Below are 21849 nucleotides of genomic sequence, written 5' to 3'. Positions count from 1 at the left end.
ACACCTGTACTCCCATGCTTACTGCAGCATTACTCACAATAGCCAAGGTATGGAAACAACTTAAGCAGATGGATAAGGAAACTGTAGAATACACATGTGATGGAGTAGTTTTCAGCCCTGAGAAAAAAAGGAAATCTTGTCATTTGTGACAACATGGATGAACCCAGAGGACATTATGCTCAGTGAAATAAATGCAGAAAAACCAATAGTGTATGATCTCACTAATATGTGGAATCTACAAAAGTCAAACTCACAGAAGCAGAGAGTAGAATAGTGGTAGCTGAGGGCTACGTGGTGGAAATGGGAAGATACTGGTTAGTGGGGATCAACTCTAAGTTATAAGATGTGTAAGTTGTAAGGATCTAATATAGAGCATGGTGACTATAGTTATAGTGTATTGTATACTTGAAATTTGCTAACAGAAACTCTGCAAATATGACTTTGTTAATTGTTCCTTATTGCCTCATCAGATGTATAGAAGGTATCATTATATACAACTTACAAAGTAAACTTTGCAAAAATGACTCTTAGTTACAGAAGGTAGATCTTAAGTGTTTGATGGTAATTATGTGCGGTGATTCATGTGCTAATCAGCTTGACTGCAGTAATCATATATACACATACTGAATCATCTAGTTGTATACCTCGAATATATATAATTTGATTGGTAAATTATATTTCAATAAAGGTTTCTGAGATTTCTAAAAAAGAAATTTATTTATGAATACAAGACAGATATGAGGCCTACAGATATTTTAAAGATTAAATCTGAGCAATGCTACCCATGCAGACCATTTCTTTCCAATCCAACTGAAAGAAAAAAAGGTAAAACAAAGCCTTCAATTCCTCTGAGAATTACTAATTATTATAGTAAGAAAACGTCATAAAATGGAATTGCATAGCATATATAAAACTCACATAAGTCATCTACAGTAAAGCTGTCTTCTTTAACAAGAGATCCTAACCTGTTTCATTTCCTTTTTTAGGTTTTTAAAAAACGTTTCCTTTTATTTTTACCAGTTCTTACTTTTCGCAGATTGACTGAAACATCACTTCTCACTGACACAGTTTGTAATTCCTATCATTTCCTTTAAATTGTGTTTAAAACGTGAATGCCCAGCCTTCTCCAACCTCCAAGTAATTTAGACACACACACACAGACACACGCCTCAAGTCACGCAATAGCTGCCTTTGTCTCATAGCAGTTTGTCCATTTGTCATAAATGAATATAAACATAGGGCTCTGAATAAAACGGTTGCCCTTCTGAGAAAGGTTGGCCTGCTTGTGAGGAAACACCAAAAAAGTCCCATTGGAATAGGTGCAACTTCACAATTTCTCTCATTAAAGGGAAGACACTAGGCTGATGCCTTGACTGGATCATTTATAAAGAGTGTGACTGAGTGGGAGAGAGAAAAAGCCTGTCATACTTGCCTTCTATATTATACACTGCCATCCTGTCAAGTCAAATCTAATATAAATGAATCACATTAATCAGAAAATGTGAATTTTTACATGACAAGCTAAAGGGGCATGCCATTTCCAATTAGATTAGTGATCTAAAATTAGCTACTGACACAAGCAAGTATACATGGTCAATTTGCCTGCCTGAAACCGAAAATTAAATAAGACATATTGGATAATAGATAGCCCTAGAGGAGACATGCAGCTGTAATTCACTCATGTTGCTCAGCTGATGTCACAAGCCACCAAAGAATAGTCAATCTTGTGCTCATTTTGAGATGGATTTAACTCAAGAAAATACTTGGATCAATTGTCCATTGATTGGGCTCTGTGGAATGTTAGGGGGTGAGTACAAGAAAGAACATTCTCTATCATTTCCGTAGTGAAGTAAATTGAGGTGGCCGATCAATAGCTCATTGTTGATATGTAGCAGTACTTTTGAAATTGAGAAACATGTCTTTGTACACACACCGAAGCTTTCTCTTCCTCAGTGTTCAATTTTACATGGTACAGAATATACCCACCTCACCCTTCTCACAGGTTGTCACCAGTCTTGGTGAAAATAATGCATGTAAATAGGGTTTGAAAAATCAAAAGTGTTTTTTTTTTTTTTCTTTCAGTTACTACCATTTGTTACTTCAAAATGTAACTAAGTCATTTTTGCAAAGTTTACTTTATAAATTGTGTATTGTTATACCTTCTATCCTGAATATTCATTGGAAGGACTGGTGCTGAAGTTCCAATACTTTGGGCACCTGACGCAAAGTGCAGACTCATTAGAAAAGACCCCAATGCTGGGAAAGATTGAAGGTAGAAGGAGACGACAGAGGATGAGACGGTTGGGTGGCATCACCAACTCAATGGACATGAATTTGAGCAAGGTCCGGGAGATGGTGAAGGACAGGGAAGCCTGGCGTGCTGCAGTCCATGGGGTCACAAAGTGTCAGACATGACTGAGCAACTGAACACCACCACCTTCTATAAATCTGATGAGGCAAGAATGCAATTAACAAAGTTATATTAGCAGAGTTTCTGTTAGTTGTTCTGATGTGAATAATGACTATCAAATTAAGGTTCTATGTCTTGATATCAGGCTCTAGAAGCAAAATGCAAGGCAGGAAAGTCTGGAAGACTTTGGTTCATCTTTTCAGACTATTTTTAGACCAGTTTTATGTTTACAATGAAACTGGAAGGAAAGTATAGCTAGTTCATACATAGCTGCTGTCCCCACACGTGCACAGGCTCCCCTACTATCAACATCACTGACTGCTAACTGGAATGGTACACTATTTTAAAACAAGGTTGAACCAACAATGACACATCATAATCACACACAGTCCATAGTTTATCTTAGGATTCATTCTCTGTGTTATATAGCCTATGACTTTGGATAAAAGTACAATGATATATAGGTCCATCATTATATATCATACAGAAAATTTTGACTGTGCTAAAAACCCACTGTTCTCTATTCATCTCTCCCATACCATCTTCTACTCCTGGCAACTACTAATTTGTTTATTGTCTCCATAGTTTTTTTTTCCAGGATGTCAAATAGTTGGAATCATATAGTATGACAACACCCAGTATTGGCCAAGATATGGAACAACTGGAACTCTCAAACACTGCTTCCAGGAATGCAAATTGGTACAACCACTTTGGAAAAATGTTTGTCAATATCTACTATAGCTAGACATAAGGTTGACCCTATGACTTAGCAACCATACATTTAGATTTATTCTTAAGAAACTGAGGGTGAAAGTCAGGTATGCAAATGTTCTTAGCAGCTTTGTTCTTAATAGCATCAAACCACAAACTCAAATACCCATCGACAGTAAAACGAATAAACTATGGTATATTCATTCAGTGGAATACTACTCTGCAATAAAAAAGAATGAACTACTGCTATACTCAAAACAACATGCATTTGTGTCACAGACATAATGATGAAAACAAAAAGTCAGACATAGAAGAGTAGATTCCATTTGTCTAAGTTTCAGTAATGGGCAAACAAAATGTACAGTGATAAAGTGAGAGGAGTGGTTAGCTCTGGGCATATGCTATGAATGACAAGGTCATGAGGGAACCTTTCGAGGTATTGGGAATGTTCTCTATCTTGATCTGAGTGGTGGTTATCCTAGTGTGTGTGTGTACGTGTAGTGTGTCAGAGCAAAAGTTCATGCAGCTGAAAATTTGAGATTTGTGTGCTTTACTGGAATATTTTATACCTCAGCAAAAATTTTTAAAAGAATGAGCAAATCTTTTAATTTAAATTTATTTTAATTAGAGGCTAATTACTTTACAATATTGTATTGGTTTTGCCATACATCAACATGAATCTGCCACGGGTGAGCAAATCTTTAAGACCAATTAAATAAAAAGAAGTTAATTGCTGACAATGTACAAAATATTAACAAAGAATTGAAATTCCCAGCACTATCTATGAGCCATACTAAAAACTGTCAAATACTCAAAATGATAAGGTAGTTTTTAAACCTCTGCCAGTATCACTATTCCATCTTCACATGTACTTTCCCACAAAAAGCTTCATCAATTCAAACAGGCTTGCCAACTGTTTCTGATGTCCTTGAAGCATTTCAGTTCCCATTCAACATCATTTAAAAAATATCTTCATGCACGTTTTATTGATGAGTGTACTGGTTTCTCTCCAAACATATGTTTATGTATGCATGCCATATTCAATTATGTAAAACCTGGGTGATTATTTGCAGCATTGTTGAATGGAAAAAGAGAGCTATGAACAGACCTACAAGGTGGAAAATTTCTCTTTGTTCTCGGGAGTCCTAATGTAATTAGGACATAGAGTTCTCTGAAAAAACAGCTAATGTCCAAATGCTCAATAAGGATTATTAATTTGTAAATGGTGCTAATTATTTGCCTCCATACGTATGGTTATATCAACTGACGTCTGAAAAACAAAAATAATGCATACAGACCTTTCCAAAGTATAGGCTATTCCTTGAGTTCCATTAAAAAATAAATTATTAAGACATTAACCCTCCAGGGACTTCCCTGTAGGTACAGTGGCTAAGACTTCATACTCCCAATGCAGGGGGCCCAGGTTCCATCCCTGACTGGGAAACTAGATCCTGCATGCCACAACTAAGTAAATAAATATTAATTAAATTATTATTTTAAATATTACAAAAAGAGACACTATCCCTCTGACTCTGATAGTACTGAAGACCAAATCTCACAGAAAAATAAAGCCAAGAGCCCTTCCAAATACTGTTTATGGGCAGATTGTTTTATTTTACTCCATCTATTCATTCATTATATTTAGAATTCTGTTAAGACATTTTTCCTACAAAAGGCATAAGTTATTTCACATAACTTACTCTCTTTCATTATAAACATATTAAGGCCCTACTGGCCAGTCTCTGAACATTTTAAAATTTGATCACACACACAAAATTTTAGGCCCAGAGCAACACCCTTTGAAAGTGGCAGGGGCTCTTCACGTTGTGGATAACATGTTTGGGAGATCTGGAATGAGGAGGGATTAGACAGGGCCATTGGTGGGTGTGTTCACTTAGGAAAGAGACAGAAAGCAAAGGATCATGTTCTAGTGAGATGTCATGTGGGAGAAGCACTTTTAATCATAAAAAAAAACTGTAGTTTTTACGCCACTGACCTTCCAAAAGTGCCAAGAAGGAGCTAACACACAATCTCACTTCATTATAAGATTAAGAACCTGAGATATAAGGAAAATAAGTGTTCACCCAAAATGAAGATATAAACCGAGTCCCAGAAAATCCTGAGTTCCTGATCTCTAAGTACTGTTCATTCATTACCCTGGGGAGCTTTAACTTTGGTTGCAGGCAGAATTAAGATTTTTAAATGATTTTTTAATACATAGTATATTCCTATGTTTCAAAATTGAAATGATTTAAAGGGTCAACAAGTAAAATTCTCTCTTCTATTTCTGTCCCTCAGCCACCTTGCTCACCTTCCCAGAGGCAATTTAGTGTTACCACTTTCTTGGGGATCCTTCCAGAGATATTTAGGAGAGAAAATACACAAATGCATATACAAAGATTTTCAAATTTGACACAAATTGCAGCATACCATACACGAGACTCTGTACCCTGTTGGTTTGATTTCATTTAAGTATACCATGGACATCATTCCAGATCAGCAGTATGGTTTCTATATGTGCTATTTGTATGACACCAGTATCATCTATTTTTCCCATTTTCGGGAGAATTATGTGGTGAACTAAAATCACATAGAGGGACATCCCTGGCGGTCCGGTGGTTAAGACTTGGCACTTCCAATGCAGATGATATGGGTTCCATCTCTTTTTCTGGGGGGGGGGGCGCGGAGCAGAACTAAGATCCCACATGCTATGTGGCAAAATGAAATAAAAGCACACAGAAACTGGGTTTATACAGATCATGGCTCCATCACTTACCAACTAGCTTTGAGATTGGGCAAGGCACCTAATTCTCTGAACCTCAGATTCTTCACTCAACGATGTTGATAATGCCTTCCTCACAGGATAGTTGTGGGAATTCTAAGAGCTTGAAACTGGAGTCAGGCAGCCTGGCTAACTGAACATTTATATTATCTTGGGCAGTTAATGTGATCTCTTGCAGCCTCAGTTTTATTTGTTCCATGTGCACTTCCACAGACAACCATAAACAGAAAAGTTCACTGATCTTAAGAGTACTGTCCGAATTATCAAAAAAGAAACAGATTCACATGATCCTGACATAGGTGAAACAATACATGACCAGAAACACAGAAGCGCAATCTTTGTGTTATTACTAATACCTCTCCAAAGGTAACAGCATCCTGACTTCTAATATAATCTTACATGCTTTTAAATTTTATATAAATAGAATGAATAGGTATATAATTTTTACTGTCTTTTGATCAACATTTGGCTTGATACTCATCCATATTGTTGAAATAGTGGTAGTTCTTCAATAGTTCTTCAATGTCATTGTTGTAGAGTTGTAAGAATTTTCCAGAAATTATTCATTTTACATAATTAACAAATATTGATTTACTTTTATAAACACAGACTTATAGATCAATGGAAAAGGACAGAAAGCCCACATACCTATGGTCAATTAATTGATGACAAAGGAGGCAAAAAGATACAATGGAGAAGAGACAATCTTCAATAAGTGGTGCTGGGAAAACTGGACAGTTCCATGTAAAAGAACGAAACTAGAACATTATCCAACACTGTACATAAAAATAAACTCGAAAATGAATTAAAGATCTAAATGTAGGACCTGATAGTCTAAAACTCCTAGAGGAAAACATAGGTAGAACACTCTTTGACATAAGTTGCAGCAGTCTATTTTGATCCACTTCCTAGAGTAATGAAAATAAAACAAAAATAAACAAATGGGATCTAGTTCAAATTAAAAGCTTTTACACAGCAAAGGAAACCAACGAAAAGACAACCTACAGAAAGGGAGAGAATATTTGCAAACAAAATAACAGACAAGGGATTAATTTCCAAAATATACAAACAGCTCATGAAGTTCAATATCAAAAACACAAACAATCCTATCAAAACATGGGAAGATCTAAACAGACATTTCTCCAAATAAGATCAGTTGCTCAGTGGTGTCCAACTCTTTGCAACCCCATGAATCGCAGCATGCCAGGCCTCCCTGTCCATCTCCAACTCCCGGAGTTCACTCAGACTCACGTCCATCGAGTCAGTGATGCCATCCAGCCATCTCATCCTCTGTCGTCCCCTTCTCATCCTACCCCCAATCCCTCCCAGCATCAGAGTCTTTTCCAATGAGTCAACTCTTCCCATGAGGGGGCCAAAGTACTGGAGTTTCAGCTTTAGCATCATTCCTTCCAAAGAAATCCCAGGGCTGATCTCCTTCAGAATGGACTGGTTGGATATCCTTGCAGACCAAGGGACTCTCAAGAGTCTTCTCCAACACCACAGTTCAAAAGCATCAATTCTTCGGTGCTCAGCCTTCTTCACAGTCCAACTCTCACATCCATACATGACCACAGGAAAAACCATAGCCTTGACTAGATGGACCTTTGTTGGCAAAGTAATGGCTCTGCTTTTGAATATGCTATCTAGGTTGGTCATAACTTTCCTTCCAAGGAGTAAGCGTCTTTTAATTTCGTGGCTGCAGTCACCATCTGTAGTGATTTTGGAGCCCAAAAAACTAAAGTCTGACACTGTTTCCACTGTTTCCCCATCTATTTCCCATGAAGTGGTGGGACCGGATGCCATGATCTTCGTTTTCTGAATGTGGAGCTTTAAGCCAACTTTTTCACTCTCCACTTTCACTTTCATCAAGAGGCTTTTGAGTTCCTCTTCACTTTCTGCCATAAGGGTGGTGTCTGTATATCTGAGGTTATTGATATTTCTCCCAGCAACCTTGATTCCAGTTTGTGTTTCTTTCAGTCCAGCGTTTCTCATGATGTACTCTGCATATAAGTTAAATAAACAGGGTGACAATATACAGCCTTGACGAACTCCTTTTCCTATTTGGAACCAGTCTGTTGTTCCATGTCCAGTTCTAACTGTTGCTTCCTGACCTGCATACAAATTTCTCAAGAGGCAGATCAGGTGGTCTGGTATTCCCAACTCCTTCAGAATTTTCCACAGTTTATTGTGATCCACACAGTCAAAGGCTTTGGCATAGTCAATAAAGCAGAAATAGATGTTTTTCTGGAACTCTCTTGCTTTTTCCATGATCCAGTGGATGTTGGCAATTTGATCTCTGGTTCCTCTGCCTTTTCTAAAACCAACTTGAACATCAGGAAGTTCACGGTTCACATATTGCTGAAGTCTGGCTTGGAGAATTTTGAGCATTACTTTACTAGCGTGTGAAATAAGTGCAATTGTGCAGTAGTTGACATACATGTGGCCAAAAAGCACATGAAAAGATTCTCAACATTGCTAATGATTAAAGAAATGAAAATCAAAACTACAATGAGGTTATCACCTTACACCAGTCAGAATGGCTATTATTAAAAAATCTACAACCAATAAATGCTGGAGAGGGTATGGAGGAAAGAGAAGCCTCTTACACTATTGGTGAGAATGTTAATTGGTATAGTCACTATGGACAATACTATGGAGGATCCTGAAAAACTAAAAATAGAGTTACCATATGATCTAGCAATCCCACTCCTAGGCATATATCTGGAAAAAAGCATACTTTGAAAAGATACGTGCAACCCGATGTTCATAGCAGAACTATCTACTATAGTCAAGATATGGAAACAACCTAAATGTACATCAACAGAGGAATAATAATGAATATGTGGTACATATATACATAGCGGAATATTACTCAGCCATAAAGAAGATCTTTAGTCTTTCCCATTCTATTGTTTTCCTCTATTTCTTTGTATTGTTCACTTAAGAAGGCCTTCTCATTTCTCTGATATTCTGTGGAGCCCTGCATTCATTGGGTATATCTTTCCCATTCTCCCTTGCCTTTTACTTCTCTTCTTTCCTCAACTATTTGTAAAGCTTCCTCAGACAACCACTTTGCCTTCTTGTATTTCTTTTTCTTTGGGATGGTTTTGGTCACTGCCTCCTACACAATGTTTCAAACTTCCATCCATAGTTCTTCATCTGTCTTGGATGGCCTTGCACAGCATGGCTTATAGCTTCATAGAGTTACCCAAGAAAGGATGGGCATGATATAAGACAAAAACAGTAAGGACCTAACAGAAGCAGAAGAGATTAAGAAGAGGTAGCAAGAATACACTTAAGAACTATATAAAAAAGGTCTTAATGACCTGGATAACCATGATTGTGTGGTCACTCACATAGAGTCAGATATACTGGAGTGTGAAGTCAAATGGGCCTTAAGGAAGCATTACTATGAACAAAGCTAGTGGAGGTGATGGAATTCCAACTGAGATATTTAAAATTCTAAAAGATGATGCTGTTAAAGTGCTGCACTCAATATGCCAGCAAATTTGGAAAATCCTGCAGTGGCTATAGGATTGGAAAAGGTCAGTTTTCATTCCAATCCCCCCAAAAAGGCAATGCCAAAGAATATTCAAACTACTCTGCAACTGCACTTATTTCACATGCTAGCAAGTTTATGCTCAAAATTCTTCAACTAGGCTTCAGCAGTACATGAACTGAGAATTTCCAGATGTACAAGCTGGGTTTTAAAGAGGCAGAGGAATCAGAGATCAAGCTGCCAACATATGTGGAGATAATGGAGAAAGCAAGGGAATTCAAGAAAAACATCTACTTGTGCTTCATTGACTATGCTAAAGCTTTTGACTGTGTGGATCACAACAAACTGTGGAACATTCTTAAAGAGATGGGATGACCAGATCATCTCACCTGTCTCCTGAGAAACCTGTACGCAGGTCAAGAAGCAACAGTTAGAACTGGACACAGAACAACTGAGTGGTTCAAAATTGAGAAAGGAGTATGACAAGGCTGTATACTGTCACCATGTTTATTTAACTTCTATGCAGAACACATCATGTGAAATACCAGGCTGGATGAAGCACAAGCTGGAATCAAGACTGCTGGGAGAAATATCAACAACCTCAGATATGCAGATGATACCACTCTAATGTCAGAAAGTGAAGAGGTACTAAAGAGCCTCTTGATGAGAGTGAAAGAGGAGAGTGAAAAAGCTGGCTTGAAACTCAACCTTCAGAAAACTAAGATCATAGCATCGGGTCCTGTCATTTTGTTACAAACAGAAGGGGAAAAGTGGAAGCAGTGACAGATTTTCTTTTCTTGGGCTTCACAATCACTGCAGACATTACTGCAGCCATGATATTAAGATACTTGCTCCTTGAAAGAAGAGCTATGACAAACCTAGACATCATATTCAAAAGCAGAGACATCTCTTTGCCAACAAAGGTCTGTATAATCAAAGCTGTGGTTTTTCCAGAAGTCATGTGCAGACAATAGAGCTGGATCAGGAAGAAGTCTGAGTGCCAAAGAATTGACGCTTTCAAACTGTGGTGTTGGAGAAGACTCTCGAGAGTCCCTTGGACTGCAAGGAGATCCAACCAGTCAATCCTAAAGGAAATCAGTCCTGAATATTCACTGGAAGGACTGATGCTGAAGCTGTAATACTTTGGGCAGCTGATGAGAAGAACTGACTCACTGGAAAAGACCCTGATGCTGACAAAGATTGAAGGTAAAAGGAGGAGGTGGTGGCAGAGGATGAGATGTTTAGATAGCACCACCGACTCGACGGTCATGAATTTGAGCAAATTCAAGGAGACAGTGGAGGACAGAGAAGCCTGGTATGCTCCAGTTCATGGATTCACAAAGAGTTGGATATGACTTAGTGACTGAACAACAACATTAAAAAGAATGAAATACATTTGCAGCAACATGGATGGACCTACAAATTATCATGCTCGGTGACGTAACTCATCCAGAGAAAGACAAATATCATGTGATATCACTTACATGATATCATGTAAGTGATATCATTGCATTCAGATGATACAAATGAACTCATTTACCAAATAGAAACAGACTCAGATTTTGAAAACAAATTTGTGGTTATCAAAGGGAAAAGGTCGGGGGAGGGATAGATCAGGAGTCTGAAATTAACATATACACACTACTATATTTAAAATAAATAATCAACAAGGACCTACTGTGTAGCATAGGGAAGTCTACTAAATACTCTGTAATAATCTATATGGGAAAAGAATCTGAAAAAAAAAGAGATTATGTATAACAGAATCACTTTGCTATACATCTGGAAAAACAAGACTGTAAATCTTTATACCCCTGTATAAAATACAAAAATTTAAATGTAGATGTTTTTGCATTGCTTTCAGTTTTTATCTTTTATTATAATGACGCTATAAACATTCCAGTACAATAAATATATGCATTTCTGTTCAACTTATACCTAGGAGTGGGACTGCTGGGTGACAGGGTAAGCTTGCATTCAGAATACTCAGAATTGGTGGTAGGAATTTAAGCTTCAACCAAGGTTTACAGTTCAAAGTACCAGAAGCCAATTCTGGCAGATTTAAGAAGAAAGGAATTTATTGAAAGACCATTTAGTAGGCCATAAAATCACTGGGAGGATTTGAGTAATAGGCTCAGGAAAAGGCAAGTAGAATGGAGGGCCACATGGGTTGAAATGCAGCCTACATCACACTACGGAACTAGTACCAGAACACTGTTTCGGTCATGCTGTATACCAGACCCCACAGTTCGCACAGTCAACACTGAACTCTTGCCAACAGACTCATAACGCTGCATCCCCCTATTACTGCCAGAGAGAAATGCCTTAGTCTCAGCTTCTTCACATCTCTAGCTACTGATTTGAAGTCTGGTGTGTTCACAGCTCATAGGCCAGGCCCAGGTCACATGTCCAGGTCACAGCTGCAAGGGAGCCTGGAAAAGTGAGGCAGGCACTTTCCAAACAGAAGAATAGAATAGGGTGCAGCCATTGGGCATAAAAACCTGTTTATAATACTGATTATTTCTTCCTAAGTTAAATATCTTGGGAAAAAAACAGGTATTGATTTCAGTCCATTAGGAAATAAAACCACCACCTAAATTCAGCTCTTCAAAAATCATGAGTATTTTCCTTGATTACATATTTAATAAATATGACCTCAGTATCAATCCTGAACATACGTTTGAGGTTTCTAAACTAACTTAATGATTCTGTAGCTCCTAGTAAGCAGAAATCTAGTATTAGACTATACAAGAATTCTTTTTGGGTTTCCCAGGTGGCTCAGTGGAAAAGAACCCACCTGCCATGCAGAAGACATGGGTGTGATTCCTGGGTTGGGAAGATCCCCTGGAGGAAGAAATGGCAACCCACTCTTGTTTTCTTGCCTGGAAAATTCCATGGACAGAGGAGCCTGGTGGACTACAGTCCATGGGGTTGCAAAGAGTTGGATGAAACTGAGCATGAACACACACACAGAGCCTTTTTTATAATGAAGAGAAACACTTTCTTCCTCCCATGTTTATCATAGTTTTTTAATATATGCATATGTGGCTTTATTAACCATCTTACTGAGGCAGATATTGCCTGGGAGTCACCTAGTTCTGGCCCCCAAACCACTTGGTACAAATTCAGAGCATCTAAGGCCAGTTCTTTGCCCCTATATACTCCTTGGTCAACTTCCGAACAATAGGCCTCTTTTGTTCTCTCCTATATCTTTACCTTCTTGCCATTACCTGTTTTACTTTCCTGATTCCTGTAACTACCTACCCCATTCAACTGTGGGTCCTTTTGAAAACTTGATTCTATTGTTATCAAACTCCTATCCATCTTAAATTTGAAGGAAACAAGCTCTCTCTCTTTTTGCCTTAATTATATCTAGCCCCTTCCCAAGCACCTTACTTTCTCCTGTTTAGTTCATTTTAGTAGAGGCTGCCAGGTCTCTTGGCAGAAGGCAACGGTACCCCACTCCAGTACTCTTGCCTGGAAAATCCCATGGGCAGAGGAGCCTGGTGGGCTGCAGTCCTGGGGTCGCTAGGAGTCGGACACAACTGAGCGACTTCACTTTGACTTTTCACTCTCACGCATTGGAGAAGGAAATGGCAACCCACTCCAGTGTTCTTGCCTGGAGAATCCCAGGGACAGGGGAGCCTGGTGGGCTGCCATCTCTGGGGTCGCACAGAGTCGGACACGACTGAGGTGACTTAGCAGCAGCAGCAGCAGCAGCCAGGTCTCTCACCCTGTGAGCAGTGAATCCAAAGGTGAGCTGGCATTACAACAGATCGTCAATGTTGCTTCTGAACACGATTTTCCCATCCTCTTATAAAATCACATTCTATGTTTGTTTGTTTTAACTTTACTGGAGTATATGCTTTACAATGTTGTGTTAGTTCCTGCTCTGCAGCTTTACATATATATACGTCCCTCCTTTTTGGACCTCCGTCCACACTCCCCCCCATCCACTGCAATCCTACCCATCTAGGTCATCAGAGAGCACTCAGCTGAGCACCCTGAAAATTGCATTCTCTTTAGAGATTCACTACAATTCATATTCCATCCTCGAGCCATTCTAATTTGTGGCCAATCCACTTGCCAACTGGTTATCCATTTACTCACCAAAGGCCCAACTCACAGTCTTCCTCTCCTCACATAATTCTAGGAGATTTTAACATTCATGGACATAGATCATCCAACTTAAAGGCCTTGCAATGCCTTTAGCTCCTTATTCAAAAACCCACACCCTCAATCTTTTCAGGGCTTAGTAACTGCTCCACTTGAACACAACTTCCCGATTTCTATCTTCCTCATCAACTTATTCCCATCTGGTAGCTTCACTCTGTTCAATTTTTAAATTTTCACACATGATGGCTCCACACACATTTACTGTCTGCAAAAGGGGTGGCTTCCCAGGGAACCTTCCAGTCACTTTACTCAGTCTCGGCCAGCTCCCTTTTCGATTCCCATCAGCAAACATCCCCAAACTTACCCTAAGTCCTTCCTCCAAACAACTGCTGATTTCATTCCCAGCAGGTGACCTTGCCTTTACATCAGTGGAAAAATTGAGGTCATCAGGGAGGTCTCACTCAATTTCTCTGTAAACATATCTATATTCATTGCTTTTTACTTTCTTTCCTTCACTCTGGAAGTTGGCAACGTCCCTTACCGGTTCAAGGCCAACCCATGCCACTGGCCCACCTCAATCTCCCTCTGTATCTGCCTCGTCCTTGCCCTGTCAGTCATCTCTTCCTCGGCCTCTTTACTGGATCCTCCCCTCAGCTCATAAACACCTGAAGACCTTTTCATTTTAAAAGGCCCTCACACCTGTGTCCTAGTCAACACTCATCAAGCTTCTGTTCCTCCATTTTCTGCTCTTTTGAAATCACAGAAAAACTGGCTTTTTTAAAAAAAAATCTTTTCACCTCACTTTTACCCCTTGAGCTCTGAAATCCTCCTTCCTTCCACATTCCTCTACTGAAACTTTTCCCTAAGATGCATAATGACCTAATTGCCAAATCTAACACACATCTTCCAGCTTTATGTAACCAGACTTCGCTCTTTGACTCTAATTGCTTTCTCCTTTCAAAGCGTTATCTTGTGTGTGTGTGTGTGTGTGTGTTTTTTCCTGATAATAAAAGCAGTGCTTGTTCATTACTGTTTTATTCTATTCAGGGCTATAACAAAATACCACAGTCTAGGTCAACTCTGAACAACAGAAATTCATTACTCACTGTGCTGGAGGCTGAAAGTCTGAGATCAAGGTGCCCAGTGGTCAGGTGAAGACCCTCTTCCAGGCTGTAGACTTGTCACTGGATCCTCCCCTGGTGGAAGCGGCAGGGAGAGCTCTGAAACTTCTTTTATTATATAAAGCTTTTATCCCATTCTCAAGGGCTCCACCCTTGGGACTTGACCACCTCCCAAATCGCCCCAACTTCTAACACCATCACTTTGGGGGTTAGAATTTCAACATATGAATTTTGGAGGGACACATCATTCATACCATAGCAATTACAGTATATGTGGAAAATCTAGGAGAGTACAAAGAAGAAAAATAACATCATCTGTAATGGCACTAATTGGTGATAACCACTGTTAATATTTTGAAGTATATAAATATACAAAGATACAGATATAAATACATAAATATAGATATATACAGGCACAATTCTGCATAGGAGCTTTTACCTGCTTTTTATATAACCCATATCCTTAAATATTTTTGAAAATGATTATAAACTGCTGCATAATATTCTATAAAGTGGATGAATTGCCATATATTAGCCATTTCTCTGCTACTAGATATTTCACTCATATTTTAAATCTTTTCTATTGTAACTAAAATTACTATATACCTCCTAGTACCTAAGTCTTTGACCATTTCTTTTGGATTATCTCATTAGAATTATTGAAAAAGAATTACTGTGTGCAAGCGTATAAATATTCTCTAGGCTTGGCTGCACAATGCTGAGCTGCTTCCCAAAAAAGTTGGAGTGACTCATGTCTCGCAGTGAGTATAAGGGCTTGTTTTCAAACTTTCTGCTCTATGTACATTATAATGTTCTTTGTTTATAATCTTTGGAGCTGTGCTTGCCCAGCTTCCAGACCAAAGAAAGGGCCTGAAGTCAGCAACAGAGACATCACTGGCTTAATGGATGGGGGAGCTTACCTGTCTGAAGCAAGGTCCTAGAGTGACACCCCAGCGAGCGCAAGAGACAGGATCACCAAGCAGACTTTGTTCCCAGGGGTGGGGGAGAGGAGATTACCAGTTATAAGGGAATTGACCTCAGATGGACTCATTAGCTACCAGGGAAACCAGTAGATGGCACGCCCCTCACCACCTCATCTCAAACGGGAAGAGAACAATCTCCAGCTGGGGCCTGGGGCAAATATGTAAGATGGTCAGAACTTTGCAGTTAGATACAGGTGAAGAAGGCACTAGTCGGGCAGGGGATGGTTGGTGGTGGACAGAGAACAAGACAACACCCATCTTGAGGGGCCTGACCACACAAATATCCTCTGTTCTATTTCCTGATAATATCCTCTTCTAGTTTTCCTTGTATTTATCTGCTTTGTGTGTGTGTGTTTTTTAATCTCACATTTAGGACTTTATTTTCCTATAACTACCCCTTAAAGTTGACGTTCCCTACACTTATATCCTAAATTCATTACCTTTCCCTCTTATTCCCTAGGAATTTTCTTATTCTACTCCTAGCTTGAACTACTTCCACTAGGCAAGAGATTCCCAAATAGAAGACACCAGACCTGACCTCTCTCCTGAATTTTAGACTCATGTGTTGTACCATAGGGCTTCTCTGGTGACTCAGACAGTAAAGAATCTACCTGTAATGCAGGAAACTCAGGTTCGATCCCTGGTTGGGAAGATTCCCTGGAGGAGGGCATGGTAACCCACTCCAGTATTCTTGCCTGGAGAATCCCATGGATAGGGAAGCCTGGCAGGCTGCAGTCCATAGGGTCACAAACAGTCAGACACAACTGAAGCAACTTAGCATGCAAAAAATCATCTGTTCTCCATCTCTTTTTTGTTATTTGAAAAAAACCCAAAATTCAACCTGTCAAAATGATAAGTTGGGGGCTTCCCTGGTGGCTCAGTGGTAAAGAATCCGCCTACCAATGCAGGAGACACGGGTTCAGTCCCTGGGTCGGGAAGATCCCACATGCCGCAGGGCAACTAAACCCATGCACTACAACTGCTGCTCTAGAGTCCATGGGCTGCAACTACTGAAGCCCGCAGGCCTAGAAGCTCTGAAATGAGAAGCCTGTGCACTGCAACTAAAGTAGCCCCCACTCACCACAACTGGAGAAAAACTCTTGCAACAGCAAAGACCCAGCACAGCCAAAAATAAATAAAATTGAAAAAAAAAAAAGATAAGTTGGTAGTACAACCAGCCAAGGAGTCACACAAACTTGAAACAAGACGAATTTGCCTTTTCTCTCTTGGTCAACCTCCCTACCACAGGCCCCATCACAAGAAGAGAAGATTCTCAATTTAATTGCCATGTACCTGAGGAGAAAACATACTAAAGATAGAAACATTCTCAAATTTCTTATTCTTTTTCTTGTTTAAGAGACAAACCTTTGAAGGATTTTGTTATTGGTAGAAGTGATATAAGGCCAAAAGTAGGGCTAAAGCTTTTATTTCTAACTTTCAATCCAGAATAGTACTCTTTTCTTTGAAAGCTGTGGGTTCTAACCTATGTGTGTAAGCTTTTAAAAAATCAGCAAACCATACGATACAAATAATATAGAATCATATTCCTTCTGAGCTGGAAGGCATAGTTGACACATCCAGTTGAATACCATCACTTTGTCTCTTAACAGTCTAGGATGAATGTCCCTGGTGGGCAGTGGCTAAAATTCCATGAAACCAAAGAAAGGGACCCAGGTTCAATCCCTGGTCAAGGAACTAGATCCCACATGCTGCAACTAAGACACAGTGCAGATGGACAGACAGATAGATAAGTAGGTAGATATTAAAAAAGTCTAGGACCCAGAGATGTTTCATGGCTTACTCAAAGTAGCATGGTTACTTAGTAGCAGATATCGCTAAAATTAATTCTTGTAACTTTTGTTCCAGTGTTTCAGTACATACATATTTCTACGTGTTAACCCTTGTCCTCTGAGAAACTCTACAAATAGATACTCATGCACGAGTAACTGTTGGAAAATCCTGCACATCACATCTTTTAGAGAATCTTAACCAGGGCTACAGTATGATATTTGTGGATTCTAGACACTTTTGCCTTTGTGGGCTACTTTCTCCATAGAAAATTACTAAAATATTGCTTATGACTGTGGGCTTCCCTTGTGGCTCAGCTGGTAAAGAATTGGCCTGCAATGTGGGAGACCTGAGTTTGATCCCTGGGTTGGGAAGATCCCCTGGGGAAGGGAAAGGCTACCCACTCCACTATTCTGGCCTGGAGAATTATAGTCCCCCTGTATAATCCATGGGGTCGCAAAGAGTTGGACACAACTGAGCGACTTTCACTTCACTTTACTTCACTTCATTGTAAAGTAATCCAGGCTGGATTCATTATTATCTTTTCATTTTTCTTCTTATTTGAAAAGACATAAAAAGATTTTTGTGTACTCCTAAAAGTATTGTGGATCTTAGGCACTGTGCCTATAGTGCCTAGTGGATAAATCTTCAGTCATGTCCAGTTCTTTGTGACCTCGTGGCTCCTCTGTCCAGGGATTCTCCGGACAAAAATACTGGAGTGGGTTGCCACTGCCTTCTCCAGGGGATCTTCCCGACCCGTGAATTAACCCTGGTTTTCTGCATTGCAGGCAGATTCTTTACCGTCTCAGCCACCAGGGAAGCAGTGCATAAATCAGCCCTGTACACAATACATGGTAAAGACTCGCAGAAGTCTTGCAAAGAGAAAACCTAATTACCTAGAATTTCCAAAATTTTTGTTCACAGGGTCCCATTAACATCTCAAAGATCAGTAGTGTCCTATAAAACACAGTTTAGAAAAAAAAAATGTTCTCTGCTCTCAAACTGCAATAATACTCACTTTGCAGAAAGGAAGATGGTGATGCAAAAATCAAGTTATCCTTCTTGGCTGTGGTTGAGATCTCTGAATTGGCTGTAAAATATCCATAAAGGCCTGTTTAAAATGTTTTATAGACCAGACAAGCACATCAAATTTTCACATATGGTTCATATTAATGTATGGAATACATGACAATTATATTTCATTAACACATCTTTCTAGTACATGGGAATGGTAATACACCATTAACTCGTGCTTTTGCTTCTTATACTAATCAAATAAAATTAGGATGTCTATAAAACTTGATTTCCAATTCATTTTCAGAAGATGGATAATAGAAATTTCCCGAATTAGCAATCAGACTGTATTTATTGCATATGGTGACTGCTTTAAAATGTGACTGCATTCTCTATACTTTTATGAATATTTTGACACATTGCTCTGGAGCAATCAACCAGGATCACTTGTCTTTAACAACTGCTAATATTCCTTTTAAGAACAAGAGTATCTTATGAATATCACCAGGGAAACTTGGGGCTTTATCTGACGTCTGGAATGAGAGCTGCCCCTGAGAATCCAGAGAAGTTATCTCTTTTCTCAAGGGTATGAGTTGGAGATTGGGATTGACATATATACCTTACCATGGGTAAGACAGATCGCTGGTGGGAAGCTTCTGTATAGAACAAGGAGCTGAGGTTAGTGCTGTGTGATAACCTAGAGGGGTGGGATAGGAAGAGGGAAAGGATATATGTATACTTATGGCTTATCACTTCAATGTACAGCAGAAATTAACACAATATTGTAAAACAACTATATCTCAATTTTAAAAATTTAATCATGCAATCTAGGGTATGAGTTAGAAACAGATGCCATTTGGGGAGCTGCATACATCCTTTATACACGTGATTCAAGCAGTTAGGTTCAGTTCAACAATATTCATTGAGTGCCTTTAGTGTGCGAGGTAACAGGCATAAATGAGACATGAGTTATGCATACCTCTCACCATGGGGTATTAAAACTTGCTGTCTACATATTAGATTTGAGCCTTAAGTCACAGAGGCTGTGTAAAGGAGAAAAGGAAAGATATACCCATCTGAATGCAGAGTTCCAAAGAACAGCAAGGAGAGATAAGAAAGCCTTCCTCAATGATCAATGCAAAGAAATAGAGGAAAACAATAGAATGGGAAAGACTAGAGATCTCTTCAAGAAAATTAGAGATACCAAGGGAACATTTCATGCAAAGATGGGCTCAATAAAGGACAGAAATGGTATGGACCTAACAGAAGCAGAAGATATTAAGAAGATGTGGCAGGAATACAAAGAACTCTACAAAAAGATCTTAATGACCCAGATAACCTCAATGGTGTGATCACTCACCTTGAGCCAGACATCCTGGAATGTGAAGTCAAGTGGGTCTTAGGAAGTATCACTATGAACAAAACTAGTGGAGCTGATGGAATTCCAGCTGAGCTATTTCAAATCCTAAAAGATGATGCTGTTAAAGCACTGCACTCAATATGCCAGCAGATTTGGAAAACTCAGCAGTGGCCATAGGACTGGAAAAGGTCAGTTTTCATTCCAATCCCCCCAAAAGGGCAATGCCAAAGAATGTTCAAACTACTGCACAATTGCACTCATCTCATACGCTAGCAAAGCAATGCTCAAAATTCTCCAAGGCAGGCTTCATTATGTGAACATTATGTGAACCAAGAACTTCCAGATGTATAAGGTGGATTTAGAAAAGGCAGAGGAACCAGAGATCAAATTGCCAACATCCGTTGGATCTGAGAAAAAGCAAGAGTTCCAGAAAAGCATCTACTTCTGCTTTACTGACTACACCAAAGCCTTTAACTGTGTGGATCACAACAAATTGTGGAAAATTCTTCAAGAGATGGGACTATCAGACCACCTCACCTGCCTCTTGAGAAATCTGTATGCAGGTCAGGAAGCAACAGTTAGAACTGGACATGGAACAACAGACTGGTTCCAAATCAGGAAAGGAGTATGTCAAGGCTGTATATTGTCACCCTGCTTATTTAACTTACATGCAGAGTACATCAGGCAAAATGCCAGGCTGGATGAAGCACAAGCTGGAATCAAGATTGCCAGGAGAAGTATCAATAACCTCAGATATTTAGATGACACCATCCTTATGGCAGAAAGAGAAGAAGAACTAAAGAGCCTCTTGATGAAAGTGAAAGAGGAGAGTGAAAGAGGAGAGTGAAAAAGCTGGCTTAAAACTTAACATTCAGAAAACAAAGATCCTGGCACCCAGTCCCATCACTTCATGGCAAATAGATGGGGAAACAATGGAAACAGTGATAGACTTTATTTTCTTGGGCTTCAAAATCACTGCAGATGGTGACTTCAACCATGATATTAAAAAAATGCTTGCTTCTTGGAAGAAAAGCTATGACCAGCCTAGACAGCATATTAAAAAGCAGAGACATTACTTTGCTGACAAAGATCTGTCTAGGCAAAGCTATGGTTTTTCCAGTAGTCTTGTACGGATGTGAGAGTTGGACCATAAAGAAAGCTCAGAGCTGAAAAATTGATGCTTTTGAACTGTGGTGTTATAGAAGACTCTTGAAAACCCCCTGGACTGCAAGGATATCAAACCAGTCCATCCTAAAGGAAATCAGTCCTGAATATTCATTGGAAGGACCAATGCTAAAGCTGAAACTCAAATACATTGGCCACCTGATGTGAAGAACTGACTCACTGGAAAAGTCCCTGATGCTGGGAAAGATTGAAGGCAGGAGGAGAAGGGGACGACAGAGGATGAGATAGTTGGATGGCCTCACTGACTCTATGGACATGAGTTTGAGCAAGCTCCAGGAGTTGGTGAAGGACAGGAAAGCCTGGCATGCTGCAGTCCATGGGGTCACAAAGAGTCGGACATGACTGAGTGACTGAACTGAACTGAACTGATATGGGGGCAGCAAAGGAAGATGTTTTACAGTCCAGTCTGTGCAAAACGGAAAGTAGGAAAGAAGGTGAGGAGGTGGATGGGCTTACTGAGGGGTGGAGGAGGAGAATATGTCAGGAAAGAACTCCTAAAGAAAGTAGTGTCTGAAAAATGTGATGCACTCTGTTTCTATTTTGTAATATACATAAAGTAGAATTTTTGGAACACGCATGCAGCCAAGTTTCCCTTTATATTTAGAGAATAATTTGAAATTGCAGACTTGAGCGAGATGATGAGTTGTTGCGTGAGAGTTGAGTTACTTGTTTCTATAGCAAGAAGGCACTTCAATATGGGGTAAGAAGTCTGAAAATCAGAGTTAGAAACTTGCAGTAATCAAATCTCTTCCAGTTCTATACTTTTATAGAGACCCTATGATATACTCGCAGGTGATGAGTCAGGATAGGATAAGCTTAGGCCATGGTAACAAACAAATAAAGATAAATCTCAGTGGCTTAACACAAAATTTATTTTCAG

At 39.4% G+C, this 21849-nt stretch overlaps 1 long non-coding RNA gene across 5 annotated transcripts in view; it reads right to left on the bottom strand.

Moving 5' to 3' along the window:
* Positions 1 to 6955: 6955 nt before the first annotated feature.
* The window catches only part of LOC147340078 (uncharacterized), an 87896-nt gene continuing 73002 nt past the window's right edge, over positions 6956 to 21849 (bottom strand). The window contains exons 4-8 of one of the 5 annotated variants that reach the window (XR_015159211.1): positions 19049 to 19121; positions 18429 to 18500; positions 15560 to 15623; positions 14625 to 14714; positions 10871 to 13136 (exon numbers count right to left, since the gene is read on the bottom strand). This is a non-coding gene — a long non-coding RNA (uncharacterized LOC147340078). Of the gene's footprint in view, positions 8269 to 10870; positions 13163 to 14624; positions 14715 to 15559; positions 18227 to 18428; positions 18501 to 19048; positions 19122 to 21849 lie in introns of those variants that run through there. The other 4 variants (XR_015159210.1, XR_015159212.1, XR_015159213.1 and 1 more) reach the window with 4 other exon arrangements.

This window comes from Bos grunniens, chromosome X (genome assembly GCF_055505025.1).
Source record: "Bos grunniens cultivar Pamir isolate PY7600 chromosome X, Bosgru_T2T1.0, whole genome shotgun sequence".
NCBI lineage: Eukaryota > Metazoa > Chordata > Mammalia > Artiodactyla > Bovidae > Bos > Bos grunniens.
Note: the sequence above shows the minus strand (reverse complement) of the source record. Positions and strands in the feature narration are given on the sequence as shown.